The sequence below is a fragment of the Marmota flaviventris genome, chromosome 16, assembly GCF_047511675.1.
Source record: "Marmota flaviventris isolate mMarFla1 chromosome 16, mMarFla1.hap1, whole genome shotgun sequence".
NCBI classification, from domain to species: Eukaryota; Metazoa; Chordata; class Mammalia; order Rodentia; family Sciuridae; genus Marmota; species Marmota flaviventris.
In genome coordinates, this window is record NC_092513.1 from 46,304,492 (window position 1) to 46,317,066 (window position 12,575).

The 12,575-nt window shown below is 40.3% G+C and overlaps 1 non-coding gene across 1 annotated transcript; it reads right to left on the minus strand.

Annotated features, from left to right (window-relative positions):
* Positions 1–11,927: 11,927 nt before the first annotated feature.
* On the minus strand, positions 11,928–12,031 carry LOC114093066 (U6 spliceosomal RNA). Its single transcript, XR_003582849.2, has one exon. It is a non-coding gene; the product is annotated as a U6 spliceosomal RNA (small nuclear RNA).
* Between the last annotated feature and the right edge of the window lie 544 nt (positions 12,032–12,575).

A 12,575-nucleotide genomic window follows, 5' to 3' on the forward strand; every position in this document is an offset into this window, starting at 1 on the left:
AGAAATACCTCTCTGCCCACTCCCCAGCCCAGCAGTGAACTGGGCTGCCTGGAAATCTGTAAGCCTGTTTTCTGGGGACCTTCAAACAGAGGTGGTGGCCATTTGCCCAGGTCCTATGGCAGGGAGGGGGCAGGGGGAGTCATGCATTTGGCAGAATGTTGAAAGAGGTGACCTCTAATATGTGACTCTCCAGTGCCCTGAGTGCTCTGCTAAGTCTTTGTGTGATGCACACTCTTAACACTCTAGGTATCCAGACAAAGGGGGAAACGATGGCTTTCATTCAGGTTATTCTGAGGATGATTTGCAAGCACACCCAACACCTAAATCAGTCCATCAGCCAGGTTACTTCTTGGTAAGACAACTTGTTTTTCTTTGTTGAGTTGCTTATTTATAATCCACCCTTATTTCGCAGAAGCTCTGGGGGTGACTGCAAATGCAAATTGGACAAAAGCAAAAGTGTTAAAAATGCAAAGACAGACCTACAAATACTCCAAGTCCTAGAGAGCCTAACGTAGGTGTCCAAGGTATTTCTATGGAGCAATAGTGACATCCAGTGGTCAATTATATTACATCAGGATGAGGTTTGTCATTTTCCCTCAACCTAGAAATAATTATACTCCAAAAATTATTTTTTTCAGCAACTCAATTTGGGGCTCTTCTGAACTTCAAGAAAGGCCTGGATGTCAGGTCTTTGGATGCAGAAGAACATTTTCCTCTGTCTCTCGACTTGCAGCTTTCATGTCTGCAAACAGGCTTCCTTCAAGCATAGAAAAAAAAAAAGACTTCTGTACCGCCTCATCTATAAAATGGAGCAGGTAATAAACTACCTGCCAAATCGGAGCCAGCAATGAGTTACCACGGGACACACAATGGGTGAGGACAGTCATAAACATGTACCAGAGGAAAACGGGAGAGAAGGTGTTCCATAAGTCAAATCAAGAACAAAGAAAGGAAAGCTGAAAGAAGGAGCCAACTCCTGCCCAGGCAGAGAACTGCACAGAGGGTAAGGGCCTCAGTCTATTTGTGCTTTGATCCCCAGCAAGAAGCACAATATCCAGCTCACAGCAAGGTTCAGGTTCTTTTTGACTCTATGAATAAATGGATGCACTGGGATTTTCTAGCTATTATATCCCCAAGGATCTGCCAGTAAAGAATTTTGTGGGTCTTCCCAGATCAGTCATTGTTATTATTTGTTGTTGTTTTGTATTTTTGCAGTGCTGAAGATCAAACCGAGCAGGGAGCTTAAGCATGCAGGCAAGCACTCTACCACTGAGCCCCAGCCCCAGCCCCCAGCCCTCAGCCCCCAGCCCAGTTTTGATCCAGAGGTTGCACCTCAAGGTTACACTGGAGACCAGCAAGATAAAGCTCACAGATGCTCTGGAAGCCTCAGAGTAAACCAGGCTGGGACACTAAAGGAAGTCACACGGGTGAAGCTGTGTTAGGGACTGAATCAACATAAATCCCTTCTTTGTGTAGAACGGACACATGAAAATATCTAATTTGCCATGTGCTTGTTGCATTCATGGCTGACCCACACGAACTGACAGCCCAGGAAGAGTGGCACAGGAGCTGTGACAAGTGGCAGTCCCGAGGCTTCTAAGTCAAAATATTCCCTTCATTCCCTTGGGGCATGACAACCCACTTGTCACAGGCAAATATAAAGAGGCTTTGGCCCTAATGTGCTCTAAATGGTTTTGCTTATGCTGTAACTGAGACCATTTATCTCATCATAAGTAAAATATTCATAGCAATAATATTAGATTCCATATAAATATTTTTCTGTTATTTTAGGAGTTGGTTACATAGGAAAAATATCTTTGTTTAGAGGATTCCGCCGCATACTATGTTGATTATATTGCTACAGGGCTAGCAAACAAAGCAAAATACTTAAAGGTATTGTTCAAATATCATATCAGTGTCCTCTGGATCCACCTTGGGGAAAAATGGTAAAAAAGACTCCTTAAACAGCATCAAATGACATTTTTACATAGCTTGTAAAAAATGGCCAGAAACGATTATTTCCAAATCATCATCCTATAACCTCGCAAAAATGCAATAAAACGTGATATTCTTGGCAAAAAGTAAAATGTCTGAGATTCTAATCACATGAAAAATACAGAGAAATCCAAGTCAATCTCTTCTTAACACTGTAATTGACACAAAACAGCAAAAAGTCTTCTAACGGTAATACATTTGTATTAAGAATTCTTGGCCATTACTAGGAAATTGTTTCAAAAGGATGCAAATATAAAAATGGTTAGTACAATTATTATACTCTCTTCCCTCCATGAAATATGATCGTGTCAATGTTGCAGCCAATAGCAAATGGAAGGGTGAGAGTGTGAATTCATTTAATGATTTTTCTACATCTTCTGTGTAGATTGGCTCCAGTCTAGATTAGAATAAAGAGTCGCAAGAATCAAGAATCGCTGAAATGATTGATCAGGAGTACAATACAATCTTCCTGCCCTATGGGGGCTCCTGTTAGCAAAGTGTCATTTGCCTCTGATGCGTTGCATAATCCTCTCAACTTCCCAGCAGTGAGCTCAGCATCCTAGAATGGAGCTGGCCCTTGGTTCTCACAAGTAATTCTTTTCAAGGTCCCAAAGCCCAAATATCAGAGAAGAGGGAGAGGTATAATCTGAGACAAAAGAAAGGGTCTCTCTGTGTCTGCAGTTATGGATGCCATACTCTTGTTATTTGATTCATTTCGGTCATTGCATAACAAAAAGGCATCGTACAGAAATACAGCTGTATAAAATGAAAGTCAAATTTAAATTAACTTTCCCTGAGATTATTTTTTTAGGATTCCAAGGCAACTTTTAAAATAATTAGACGTAGCAATAATTTTTAACTGGATATCCTTCCTTAGCTAAAACCTCTTCAGGGATTTCCCATTGCCTGGCTTATAGACTCTACCTGTCTTGTAGAACCCACAGGTCTATCGTTCTGACCACTATATACCCTTGCCTGCCACGCCTCACACCCTACCTAACCCAAACCTCCCCCAATGAACACTCAACATCACAAACAGCTAGAAAAACAAATAAAGGATTCATTTATCTATATTTCCCATATATCCTTAATCATTCAACAAACATATATTAAATACCTTCTATGTGGTTAACCCTGAGAAAAAATTATTATTCCTGTCCCAAATGATCATAATCTGTCAAATGTCACAGTATTATCTCCACCTTGTGATGAAGGCAACAGGACACTCACCTACAAAAGCTGAGGGCTTCATGACAGTATAAGGTGACACTGGTTAGCCCAATCAGGCATATGGGCTAACCCAGACTAGTTACCCACAGAAGATGAGACATTGGAGAGAACCGGTCTTAGGGATGCAGAATAAAATGCAAGGGAGAGTTCAGTGTCTTCCAGACCTTTCATGATCACCAGATTCTTTATGATTCCAGAAAGAAACAAGGCTCACTGCCTGACCACAGTGAGAAAGATGATCAGCCTGGGGATTGCCCTGGTATGAGCAGAGGATGCAAAGGACCCAGAGAGTTGGGCAGAGGAGTGGTTGGTTTAAGTCCTGAGTAAGTAGGGGGTGAAGGAAGTTCAACTTTGGTACTTGGAGAGAGAGCAGCCATAAGAATGTGCAGATCACAGAGACTGATGGAATAAGTTGGCCCAATCCTCGATGGATATGGGGAAAGAAGGCTATGAACAACTTAGTACCCAGATCTCGCTGCTTACCAAGATCTTTCATCAATGTTAAGAAGGAAGGTCGTGGAGAGGTCTCCAATGAACAATGAATGGCACATCTCATTTTCTCAAGGGCCACTATTTATTGAGCCCTTACTAATTCCCATGATCACGTATGCAGTATTACGACCTCTAGTACATTACAAAAAGTTAGACTCAGATAAACTAACTTGCTCAGCATCCACACAATTAATCATGTATTGGGACCACAATTCTAAAACCAGTACCTTGTTTTATTTTGTTTTGTTTTTATTGGACCATTATAGTTATATGTAGTAGTTGGGTTCATCCTGACAAAATTATACATTCATGAAATTCAATTTCAGCTCATGATCCTCCCCCTTTTCCACCCATCCTCCCTTCCAGGTGCCTGTTCTCCTACCACTACTCTACTAGACTTCCTTTTCCTCATCTTTTTATTAATTTTTTATTATAAAACTAGTACTTTTAATTACTGTGCTTTGCTGCCTTATGAGATGCCCTTGAGTTGCTTACCTGGTTGCTTGGTTGCCTACCTAAATCTCCTGGGAATCATAGCTCTATTATACAGTAAGATAAAGCAAATGTAGGTAAACTGTTCTCCATCTAAGATGTTAAGGAATATTCTGAGGTCATTTCAGAAATTTTACACTAACTTTAGCCTTGGGAACTAAAATAAGCCAGTTCTAGAGTCCTGGGGATGCGGGGAAATGTCTATCTAGTTTATACTACCCAGCAGTCACTGCCAAATAGGAACAATTCTAATAACTGAAATGCAGGATCTAAATAATGAAAAAGACAAAAGCTATTCCACTTTGGAAGTCAGCTATGCAAGCTGATTATGTCTGAAGGGGACTAATTTCTCTGTAACTATGACTGGAAGGCACTGATGGTTGTCCTTGCCCTGCTCTGTAGAAACTGTTGGTGCAGTAGCAGTTTCTACCACAGTAGAAGCTAAAGAAGAAATGTCATGCTTCATCAGAGACAAAGAAGAGTGGAGAATAGTCAACTGAAACTTGGTGTAATGAGTAAAAATACTTGTAGCACTACTTCATGAAATGATCCATTTATAAGGCATCAACTGCTTTGTGCAATATCTCATCACATTAAAAATGTTCCTTTCTATCTGTATATGGGGTAAAAATGGGAGCTCATAACCCACTTGAATCAAATTGTGAAATATGATATATCAAGAACTATGTAATGTTTTGAACAGCCAACAATAAAAAAAAATAAAATAAAATAAAAATAAAATTAGCCCTATAATTAAAAAAAAAAATGTTCCTTTCTGAGAGTAGGGGTGTGGCTCACTGGTAGAGTGCTTGCCTAGCATGGATGAGGCCCTGGATTCCATCCCACGCACCAGGAGAAATAAAAATGTTCTCTTCTGGTTCTACATCTAGAGAAAGTTGAAATATGTTCTTAGGAATATCTATGTGATAGGAAGGGATGTTTGTAACTGTTTTAGCTAGTTGTTTTTGCTGTTGTGACTAAAAGAACCCAACCAGAAAGGAGGAAAGATTTATTCTGGGGCTCACAGTTTCAGAGGACTCCATCCACAGTCAACAGGCTTCATTCCTTGGGCTCAAGATGAGGCTGAACAGCATGGTGGAAGAATGTGGTAGACAGAAGAAGCTCACATGATTATCAGAGAGCAGAGAGAGAGAGCGAGAGAGAGAGAGAGACTCCACTCTCCAGATACAAAATATATACCTCTTAGCCACACTCCCAATGAACCACTTCCTCTAGCCACATCCTACCTGCCTCCAGTTTCCACTCAGTTGATCCCTAATGGAATTAGGTTGAAGCTATAACTCAACCATTTCTCCCCCAAACCTTCTTATATTGTCTCACACGTGAGCTTTTGGGGGACACCTCACATCCAAACCATAACAGTAACTATGCCTAAAAATGTATTTAAGGGCTACAGGATTAAAGATGCTGCACATTGAAATTTGAGTATGTGTATTTAATTTTGGAAACAGGGCCTCTATCTTTTATTTCTTTCATGCCAATAGGAAAATGTGTGTGTTGTGCAATTTCAGGTTAATGTTTTCTCTTAGCTGTTTAGTGACGTAATAGGGTACGCAGCTCAAAATTTGTCTCTGCAGTGCATCTAGAATGATAATATCCCAATTATCATATAACTTGCACTTATTTAGAAAAATGAAACAGCTCTTTCCCTTGCTCTCTCCCTCTCTCTCTCCCTCCCTTCCTCATTCATTTAATTCAGTAAATGCTATATGAAGGAAAAGGAATATACGCAATCCACCAGATTTTCAACCTTGACACTATTGACATTTTGAGCCAGATAAGTGTTGATTGTGAGGAAGCTGTCCTGGGCACTGTAGGACATTTAACAACATCATTGGCCTCTACTACCAAATAGAACAGTACCATGCCTCCTAGTGTGACAACCAAAAATATCTCCAGACATTGCTGAAGTTGCCCCACTTGAGAAAGATGCCCTAGTCTCCTGCCAGATACACTCCCCAAGGCCAGTAAGAAGAATTAATTGTGTTCTGATTTTCCTGAGATATGGTCAAGCAGCTATTTTCTTTGCCAGGGGTCAGTGTGTTTCTGGACAAGAGAACCTTAATCTAAGTATCTCAAATGCACTGAGAATAATGATTGGGGCCAGGTGTACACAAAGAGAGTTTTCACTTCTAATATTTAAGTACTTTTTTGATTTTGTTTTTTAATTAACCTCTGCTCCCAACCTTTAATACATCTGGTAATGTTGTCAAGGAGACAACCACCAGCTAATACATTATGGCTGGGCCTAAATAATTGGCTTTTGTACCTTTCTGTTGTTCCCACATGCACACAGTGGACCTCACTGACTCCTTAAATCAGAGCTGGTTGCATAATGATAATATCCAAACAAGAAACTCATGGATTCAAGTGTCCTTCTTTTACCTGGATTAGAATCAGAGAGACACATTTGTTTCACCAGATGGAATAAAGAGGGAGTCTGGCAATGGTGATAAACTCCAGAATTCTGCTAAATTATGTCCCAACTTGACATTTATATGAGCACACGCCTCTCCATCTCCAGAGGTGATTAGATTAAGTGTATTTTAGTTTGCATGTCATGCATGCATATCCCAAGAGACTTAGGGAAAGGGGCAGATTGTGACCAATATCAATGGTTTTACTCAAATATTTATATTGCCAATAATCTGCGCTAATGTTACCTGAGCTAGGGAACTACATTTCAATAGTGTGCACACAGCCTTTTCCATTTCAGGATTAGACTGATCACACCTACTTTTGCTCAGAAGTTGAGTGAATATTTCTGTTGCTGGGATATGAGATCCTCATTTCCTGTATGGGCATCATGCCCCATAGCATTTTCTACCTCCAGAGACTGAAATCATTTGCTCAACGATTTTTGATTTACTTCATTAACTTCCAGAAATCTCAGGAGAAGCCCAAGACAAAACCCTGGAACACAATCTCACCATACAGAACAGAGTCTCTGGGTACAATGGGAGGTAGTGCAAGTGTCTTCTGTACTCCTACTAAGCTCTATGCAGGGGTGGGTGGCAAAACATTTGTACTTCAGAAAAATTCAGAATGAGAACAGAAATGCAATGCAAGGTCACCAACAACAAGCCAAGCCCACCTTTTTGTCCTTGTTACAAACTAAACCCCCACTGATGGCATCCAGGGGGTATTGCTTATATCACGGAGCCATCTGCTCTTAAAAGGAGAATCAGAGCTTCAGATTTCAGATCCGATAGTTGGAAAAGTAGATACAGAATATGTGTCAAAATGCACTGGTTATTGGCATCCAAAAGGAAGCAATTAAGAAGGTTTTAATTTTTTTATACATTATTAAATCCTTCCAATCTGAAATGTTTCAGTCTCGATTTTTGAAAAAAAAAATACTAGATAATACTTTAATGTTGTTAACTTTTAAATTACTTTATCTGTGAACCTAAGCTATTTTAAATTGTAGAAATTTATGTTGTTTCTCTTGCTTCCCCTTTGTTCTTTCTGTATTATTTAATCTATAAATATTATGACTATTCATCCTCAATTTAGCAGACCTATTCCAAATATTGTATCCTGTTGCTATTGTGTCAGACCCATGTGTTCCAATTTTAAGGTCCAAAAATACCTACCAGTGTCTGATAAGCACAATATTTTGGAAGGAGGAGTCCCTTGTCCTGCCCAAGCCTCCAAACTGTACACATAACTGTCAGCCACAATGGAAACTCCATAATTCATTTTCCCTCTTTGCCTATATTTACCCTCACCTCAATCCACAAAGGATTTCAGGCAACTTACAAAAATATATACATCACAAATGAATAAAATAGTTGAAGGAATCAGGGCAAAAGCAAAGAAGGATAGGGCACAAGCCACAAGTAAGGTCAGAATGCAGACATGGGGCCCTATGGAGTTGCAAGAAGTGAGCCCAGTGTGACTTGAAGCCACACAGTGGCCAAATCAATGGCAGAAAGACAGTCTGTGGTGATATGCAAGCCAACTGTTCAAGAGCAGCTCAGTGGGATGAAAGTCCTGAAAGTCATCCCCCAAGGTGGTGCTTCCTGGGGAGGCTGGATCAGCCAGGGACCTCAACAGCATCTGCATTAATTTTTTTTCCAGTTTCCTGGCTTTTATCAAGGCAACGCCTAAGCCCTCCCAAGTAGGAAATGGATCATGTTCATTGTTTAAAAATAATTGTTGGGGGAAAAAAAACTAATAGCTGGGAAGGGAAACTTGGAGACATCACCCAGGGATTCATAGGGCTGAAAACACTTTTCCTTTTTACTTGCAGCTTACAATGTCCTTCCATGATTTCTTGTCTCCTTTGGCTGCAGCATGCTCCAGAACTCTCCCTTCACATAGAGGAAGACTTAACCACCCTACAAACCTGCTCTTTGAAAGTTGTGTAAAAGTTCCAAGCACTCAATAAGGCTTCATATTAATCAGGGCCCACAGTGCTGTAAAAACATGTTTCGTTCTAACATACAACCTACTGATGTCTTAAAAAAAAAAATGTGGATACTCTGGGATTGCTTTTACTCAAAACTTTCTGTAGTATGTACATCTTCCTAAAATAATTTGCCCTTAGAAAAATCTTTTGGGGGGGCGGGGGGTAGATTGTGGAACAAAAACAGGCAACAGAGAGTAATAATGAATATTACATGCTCTCGTAAAGAATGTCTTCAAAGGAGAGGAGGATTGCCAGCATTACTGAGTAATGATCTCTGAACACAGCATTAAAGTTATAGCATGAAGGAAGGGAGATAAAATATTTAATGACATCTTAATATTCCTAGATCTTGCAAAAAGCCAAGAACTGGTCACAGTTTATCAGTGGCTGTACATTTTAATGCCAGTAGACAACAATTTTTTCCAATCAGAGTAATAGACTTACCAAGATAACGGGGTGGTAAAAAGAGAAGAAATAAAGTAGGCTATAAACTGCTTGGAAATCCTGTCTTTTCCAATTGACTTTTAATATGGATGTGGAAACTGGGCTTGACAATCAATTGGCTCACTTGGCTAACAGCTTAGCTGGAGCCTCAATAAATATTGAGGATGTTTCTATGAAATAATCTTTGACTAACCACACTCAGGATGAGTCCTCTAAAACCCCACTCACCTCTTGGGACACAGTGTGGTCAGAAAATTATTTTTGCATCTGGTATGTCATTACTCTCAAATCTTCCAATCCTTCCAAGATGGGTCAGTTCATGGAGAATTATACAACGTCATCTCTAAGTACCCATGGTTCCAGGACCCTGTATCCCCCACAGATACTAAATTCCACAGATGCTCAAGTCCCGAATGTAAAATGGTGCACATAACCTAGGCACATCCCCCTATATACATTAAATCAGCTCTAGATTGCTTGGACCTAATACAATATAATGCCATGAGAGGAGTTGCTATGTTATATTGTTTAGGTAATGATGACAAGAAATAAAGAAGTCCATACATGTCCAGTACAGATGCCATCATTGTGGGACTAATTACATCTTCAATCCACGGTGGGTTGACTCCACAAACATGGAACCTGCCGGTGGAAAGGTAGATAAGGCAAGGAACCTTCTCTGTCACAAGGAGAAAGCCAGGCATGAAGGCAGAGAATGTGAAAACAGAAACTATGGAAAGATATTGTACTGAAAAGCCATCTGGCCTAGGATCTCACTGCATGTTCCCTTCCTCCTCCACTCTACCTCTCCCTTCCAAGAAGCAAGGTCCTGACTGATTTCTTGCCACAGAAATGTGAGACAGTAGAAGCTACTCAAAGTCAATGGCCCTTTTTTCCTTTCGTAAAAGCCCAAGCTTAACCAAAACAAAGGATACAGAGTATATTCATTTTCTAAGGACTGCCATAACTATGTGGCACAGACTGGGTGGCTTAAACAACAGAAGCTGATTCCTCACAATTTTAGAGACCAGGAGTCTGAGACTTGAGGTGTTGGCAAAATCGGTTCCTTCTGAGGCCTCTCCCTTTGACTTGCCACTGGATGTCTGTGTGGTCCTCTCTGGGCAGGCACAGGTCTGGTCTCTTTGTTTTTTAATCTTTTTTCTATGGACACCAGTCATATTGGATGAGCCCTTCCCATAACCTCATTTTAACTTAATTTTCTTTTTAAAGGCCTTATCTCCAAATATGGTCACATTCTGAGGTGTTGGGGGTTAGGACTTCAACAAGTGAACCTGGGGGGACACAATACACACAGAGAAGTGTATACAGGGGAGAGGCATGAAAATCCTGTGGGCAGTCCAGATCCGCAATGCTACCAGGGATCACCTAGGGAGGTGATAAGGCATAGAAGGAGTTGCTCTGGAGGATGCCTACGGAGAACAGAGCTAAGAAGAGTGTCTCTCAACCCCCTCCAAGATTCCTGGGTCCAAAACAAAGCACCCAAGTAACAGAGCTTCCCGGTCTGAAAGCAGGACTGCTAAGAATTTCTATGATCAGAAGAACAGGGTGCTCAAACCTTAGGGCCCAAATCCCTTGTGGAATTCAGGGATGGGAGTCCTCAGAGAGCCATAGTAAGGAGTAACACTGACTTTCCAAACCACCTGTAGAGTAGGGGTTCAGCGACAGATTTTTTATTACTATTATTATTATTATTATTATTATTATTATTATTATTATTATTTTAGTTGTAGTTGGACACAATACCATTATTTTACTTATTTACTTTTATGTGGTGCTGAGGATCAAACCCAGGGCCTCATACGTACTAGGAGAACGCTCTACCGCTGAGCCACAACCCCAGCCTAACAGATTTATTATTACTTAAAGAAAACATTGAATGTGCTCATTCTTGTTGCTCTGGACTGAGTTTATACCTGCTGGAGTGGGGTCAGGATATATATAAAGTTTGGGGGAAAAAATAACAAAAACAGGTACATATTTATACAATGAGTCAATCAGTAAATCTAGAACTGGGCAGAAGAAGGGAAGGGCTCAAACTAAGAAATCTTGAGGTACAAGGCAATTTATTTGGACTTAAGAGTTCAGGTTCCTGACCTACTCCAACAAAATATTATCTCCATGAATGATGATAATAGTGGTCAGTGGCTGCTGGAAGACAGTGTTCTACCTCCCTACCTCATCCAGTCATGCCAGCACTTTCATTTGAAATCAGTCCTGTAGTCAGGCATGGTGGTGCACACCTATGATCCTAGCAGCTCGGGAGACAGAGGCAGGAGTTCAAAGCCAACCTCAACAACTTAGCAAGGCCCTAAGCAACTCAGCAAGATCCTATCTCTAAATAAATAAATAAAAGGAGTGGGGGCTGGAGATGTAGCTCAGTGGTTAAGCATCCCTGAGTTCAATCCCCAATACCAAAAAAAAAAAAAAAATTATTCCTGTAGTTCCCCTATTTGTCTTTTTAAATTTATTTTTCAATTTATTTATTTGTTCTAATCAGTTATACATAACGGCAGAATGTTTCTCAATTCATTGTACACAAATGAAGCACAATTTTTGGCTTCTCTAGTTGTACCCAAAGTAGGGTCACACCATTTGTGCAGTCATACCTGTACCTAGGGTAATGATGTCTGTCTCATTCCACCATCTTTCCTACCCCCATGCCCCTTCCCCTCTCCCCTTTGCTCATACAAAGTTCCTCCACTCATCCCTCCCCAACTCACCCACCCACCCACCCACCCACCAATATAAATTAGCATCCACTTATTAGAGAAAACATTTGGCCCATGAAGTTTTGGGATTGACTTCCTTTGCTTAGCATTAAAATATGGAACACTTCACGAATTTGTATGTCATCCTTGTGCAGGAACCATGCTAATCTCTGTATCGTTCTAATTTTAGTATATGTGCTGCAGAAGTGAGCACCCCTCTATTTATCTTAACTCCCCTATTTATCTTAATATTTTAGTATTGTTTGTGGTTGTGTGTCTCTCTGGTTCATGCAGTCCTCCTATTTAAATAAAAAACTTCATGAGAGTAAGAGCTCTATTTTTTGCTTCCTTTGGGCTGCCTGACAGTATTTAGAGACATTTTATTTTGTTCAGTTAATCCAAGATCATAGTCATGACCAAGAAGTCTTTCTTTTCTTCCCTCCATAAATGTAAAAAAAAATAAAATAAAATAAAAACCATGAGTCCCTTTATACTCCTTTTACAAAATGGGAAAACTGGTGTGAAATCTCTCTGTTCCTCCATTAACACAGGTTAAAGGTGTTAAGAAAACTTTTCTTGCAGGTAACTATGTTCTAGAAAGACCAATGAGAGAAAATAAGAGATCTGGCTTTGAGACAGGTGAAAGAAACCAGAGAGGCAAATTCTGAAGAAAAATGCATGAGAACATGATGGATTCAGTTTAGGATAATGTTAGCTCTTGAAAGTATTCCCCACCCTTCTCCTACTCTCCAGCCAAA